Source organism: Nannospalax galili, unplaced genomic scaffold (assembly GCF_000622305.1).
Source record: "Nannospalax galili isolate Female #2095 unplaced genomic scaffold, S.galili_v1.0 scaffold1123, whole genome shotgun sequence".
In the NCBI taxonomy this organism is placed as follows: domain Eukaryota; kingdom Metazoa; phylum Chordata; class Mammalia; order Rodentia; family Spalacidae; genus Nannospalax; species Nannospalax galili.
In genome coordinates, this window is record NW_008349192.1 from 116,258 (window position 1) to 121,440 (window position 5,183).

The window sequence follows — 5,183 nt, forward strand, 5'->3', positions numbered from 1 at the left end:
ATGGGAGGATGAGGACAGGAAGAGGTGCAGGATGGAGGCTGACATGGAGGCCTCTCTCTGGTCGCTGTCCTACATCTGCTGTGTGGCCTCACTAGAGCCATCCTGTTTCCCACCTGATACCTTCTGGACTCCACTGAAAAGATGGAGTAGGAATTCTCTGAATGTTGACCTGTACCTCTGGAAGGGTGAATCCCCATCTCTCAGGTGCTCTCACTCCTTTCCTAGCAGAGAACATGCTTAATGGAAGACCTCGAGTGACCCTTTCAGTTCAGAGGGGTCAGCAGAGAGGGCTTCTGGGACCACGCTGGATGGAAGATGGACTGGTGGTGGAGGTCCTGGTTCCTGATGTGCCCGTGCCCCCTCCCATCATGCCCTGTAGGTGTCAGTGTCTCTCACTTTGTGAGACTCTGGTTCAGGAGCTAAGAGACCCCTTCAGCCATCCTCCGACTTGGGACTCCCCTAAGAGCAGGGCTCATGGCAAAGGCCTAGGGTCTCAAGAAATGAATGGGTCAGTAATGGGGCTGCTTCACGCAAGACGTGTATTTCCAGGGGGTCACTGGATTCTGACCACACTTGTGGGTTTTCCTTGTAGTAGCCATAACATCTGAATGTTCCACTGTAACTGGTTGTCACAGGATCTTCACGGAACAGGGCCTGGTACTGCCCAGTGTGTACATTCCATGAAGCCATGGAGCTGGAGAACATCTGATTTTTCTTAATCACAATGAACTCATCATATCTAAGTCGTGAGACACACTGGAGGGTCTTGTTCTTTTCTTCAGTCACCACAGGGCTGGGAAGGGCTGACAGGCTGGGTTTGTGGTGGTAGACCCCCTAGGAGAGAAGAGGGTAGCATGTTAAATGAGATCACACATCTCACATTGTCCCCAAGGGCTGGGTTGTGAGAGGGGGACATCCTCGAGAGCAGCCCTCTTTCCTGAAGGCATCCTGGGGCTGGGACACTAGAACGTCCCTTCACCTGTCACCACCAGCTCCAGGGTGTCACTGTGCTCAGCCCAGCCAGCAGAGCTGTAACAGTAACAGTGATATCGCCCTGCATGTCGCTGTGTCATGGATGGGATGAAGAAGCTGGCCTTGTTCCCAGGCTCCTGTGGGGTCTGTCAGTCCCAGGATGCTGGGTTTCCCTCTTTGTGAAGAATATACATTTGGGGCTCCATGGGCCCCTAACACCAGATGGTTGAAGGACTTCCTGAGGTGATCAGAGAGCCTGGCTCAACCCAGATGGTGGGTTTGTGGAGGGTCCCTGCAAGAAAGGAGGTAGGGATGTAGGTTTCTCTGAACAGTGGCACAGAGAAGGTCAAACCCAGGGGTGACAATCTGATCCCTGAATATCAGAAGGACCAGTGCAGCCCTTTCAGGTTCATCTCTCCTGGATCTTTAGGGTTTCACTCTCCCTGTCTGCCTTAGTTTCTTTCCATGTTCTTTCCATGCTCTCTGTCAATGAGCTCAGAAGACCTGGCTGCCCTCACCCACCACACACCAGGGCCTTCCTGGGAACCTGTGTCACATTCAGTGTCATTCAGTGGAAAGGCTGGGGCTCCCTTACCTGAGACCAGGAGCTCCAGGAGGTCACTGGGTCCTGACCACACATGGGGTTTGCCACTGTCATAGCTGTAGCATTTGAATATCCACCTCTGAGTGGGGGTCAGAGGGCCCACAGAGAACTGGGCCATGTACTGATAAGTATATATATATACTGTGATTCTAGGGACTTGGAGAACTTCTGATCTTCTGTAACAAGAATGAACCTATTTCCTTGATATGAGACACACTGGAGGGTCACATAACCTCCTGGAGTCACTACAGGGCTAGGCAGGGCTGACAGACTGGGTTTATTGTAGACACCTAGGAGAGAAGGAGGGAGTGTGTTAAGTGGGCTCACACCTCCTGCATTGTCCCCCAGTGTTGGGCTGTGATGCATGTACACCTCAGAGAGCAGCCCCTCTTCCCAAGGAAAGAGTTGGAGGCTGAGAGCCCCGAGTCTCCTCTTACCTGTCTCCATCAGCTCCAGGGGGTCACTGAGCTCAGACCAGCCAGCAGGGGTGTGATAGTTACAGTGATAATGCCCTGCATTGTGCTGTTCAGTTGATGGGATCAGGAACTGGGCGTTCCCAGGGTGCAGTGGGGTCTGTCTTTGCCAGGGATCTGTTTCTCCCTCTTTATGAAGGTAGTACGCCAGGGCACCTGAGATTCCTTCACATGAGATGGTCACCTGTGTTCCTAGGGTGACCACAGATCCTGAATCAGCCCCGAGTAAGGGCTTGGGAAGGGTCCCTGCAAAGAAATAGGACTGGGTCACAGGATATCCTCCCTTAGATCCAGCCCTCAGCCCAGGGACACACTTCAGTTTCCCCAGCATCAGCCACACCTGCTGCTCTCTGTGTTCAATGCCCACAGGTGACCTCTTGTCCTCAGTGAGGAGGACTTACCTGTGACAGCTTGGGACACACCTGTCAGCACTGGGGTCCTGAGGTCCAGACTCAGCCCTGGAAGAGAGGTTTGCCCTGAAGCCTGGGCAGGTCCTCCCCTCCATGGTGCCTCTGAGCTCCTGAGATGTCTTGTGGTACGAGGTCTGGCTGTGGGGTGGGGCCCCTCCAAGATCAGGGTGTTCCATCCCCCTCTTCACATCTCACCTAGGCAAAGCAGGGCTGTACATGTTGGTGTCATGGCATCTCCTTACTGTGGCTGCTGCCGTGCAGCAGTTCACCGGAGACAGTGAATTAAAAAAATGCACAGACACTCAGGATGTGGCCTTTGGAAGCTGAGTCTTCACTCCTGTCATGGGGCTGTCACTTCAGCAGACCCACAGAAAGGGGAAGTGCCCTCTCCAGGGGATGCCTCTTGTTTCCCCAGTCCTGTGGCTTAGGCAGGCTCTAGAGTCCCTCTCTCCCTCTCTCTGTCTCTGTCTCTGTCTCTGTCTCTGTCTCTCTCTCTCTAAGATTTTCATGACTCCTAGGTAAGTCTCAAACCCTGATTTTCTTCCCTCAGCCTCCTCTCTCTCCCTCTCTCTGTCTCTGTCTCTGTCTCTGTCTCTCTCTCTCTAAGAGTTTCATGACTCCTAGGTAAGTCTCAAACCCTGATTTTCTTCCCTCAGCCTCCTGTGTGCTTGGACGACAGGCCCACCCTGGCTGTAGTCTCTTTACAGAAGTGGCCTCTCTCTCTTAGCCCATCTATGACTGTGTGAACTCTCCTTATTGTTAGATAAAAGCCAGGCAGGGAATAGCTGCAGAAAACACAGGAGGATCCTGGCAAGCAAAGTTTATTTCTTAGGATTGCTGGTGGTGGGCAGCTCAGCTGGGGAGAGAAAGCAACCAGCTGCCTGCTGACTGCTGGGGAAGTTCTTGTAGGGGGTTTGGGGAATGTGGAAGGTGGCAAAACTCATCTTTACAGTTTTCAGGGAAGCAGCTTTGTACTGAGACGGCTCTTACATCAGTGGGTCTGGGGTGCAGGGACCTGTTTCTCTTCTAAAATTATCTGGGGTGCAGCTTTGTGCTGAGACATCTCTAAATGAAGTTGCCTGACCAGTTCCTGTTTTGCAAGGGGCCCTTCATGGCCTGTCTTGTGAGGCTTTATTGCACTGGGGGTCGTCTGCAGACCTGGACTCTAACATTCCAGCCTTTTGTGTTATAGGATGGGGGCAGAGTTTTCTCATCATGGCTACTTCATGCTGGTCAAGGTCGACATGGGGAAGGGAAGGCTGGAGTCAGGGTCCAGCCAGGCAGCTGAGGTCTCCAGCTCATGCATCTGGACAAAGTCCTCGGTGGTCAACAGGCATTCATACACATGTCGGGGAAAGGAAAGTAATGGTTAAAGTTGGTGTGAGTTGTTGTATCCGGCCCTGAAATATCTGCAGAGGCAGGGAGCAATGGTTAGCACCAGAGTAATAGAGAGCAGGGAGTCGAGTAAGGATAGAAGCCAGGGAGTCAATCCTCCAGCAGGGGTGACTGGAAAGTTCTAAGTGAGAGATCCTTGGCTACCTTTTGGAGGCATTTTATGTTGTGCGCAACCTTACCCGATTGGTTGACATAGTAACAGCATTCCTTGCCCAAGAAAATGCAGGTACCTCCCTTTTCTGCAGTTAGTAGATCCAGGGCTCACATGTTCTGGAAGGCAACTTCAGCTCGGGAGGACATTTGCTGTTGTAAGATCTGGATTGACTGGGCTGTTGCTTCTAGAGCTGTAGTAAGCTTCTGCTTGAGGTCCTGGATCTCCTGAGGGAGATGTTGGGCTGAGAGCAAGGTGTGTCCCAGACTCCCTGCTTCGAATCCTGTGGTGGCTGTGGATACCAGGCTGATTCCCACCAGGACTGCTAGAGTAGCTGACCTTTTAGTTCTGCTCCTTTTTGTTCCTGTGGAGAGAGAATCATGCACCTCTTCTGAAGCATACAGGGTTAATCTAGTATGAGAACGACTGGAGTGCAGGTATCCTTGGCTTGTGGGAGATACAGGTATACATTTTGAAGGAGCAAAGGGAAAGTAGTCCTGGTGCTGGGCCAGTATTGCCCTGGATTGTAACATTGTGGATGGAGGAGTGGGGGCAGTTAGAGACTTGAGAGTCCCAGCATGCCTAAGAAATGGGGGTGGAGGAGGCAAAGGCTGTTGTACTGTTGGATTTAAGGGGCACTGGGTATTGGTTTGACTGGTGACATTATAAACTGGAAGACAAATAAGTAGTGAGCCCTGCAGAGGGGCACAGAGGAAGCAGATAGGTGTATTGAGGTTAGAGAAGTCCTTTAGGGGGAGAGAGAGAACCTGATCCCAGGAGAAGCTGCAGGAGGCATTAAAATGTTGGAGTGATTAGAACTGCAGTGTGACTTTTCTCTCAAATGACCTCTAGACAGTTAGAGAGAAGAAATTTAGCCGTCATTTAATTTTTGGATATGAGTAATTTTTTTCCTTCTGGTTGTAGGTAAGGACTTTAGAGTTGATTAGACCAGGATTTGAAGTCTGACACCTGAATAGTATTTTTTTTTATAATTAGAAGAAGCATTTCATTACAACAGCATTAACCTATTCAATAACATTTTTCTGAGCTAGGGTACATCTCTTTCAAAATTGGCTGTACATTTTTAGGTTTACAGATGAATTATTACGCTTATACAATCTTTTACTCATTATAAACTCTATAAGACATAAAATTAAATGAGGTTTTAACGTTTAAAA

The 5,183-nt window shown here is 50.5% G+C and overlaps 1 pseudogene; it reads right to left on the reverse strand.

Moving 5' to 3' along the window:
* Nucleotides 1-459: 459 nt before the first annotated feature.
* Nucleotides 460-5,183, reverse strand: part of LOC108491470 — a 42,406-nt pseudogene continuing 37,682 nt past the window's right edge.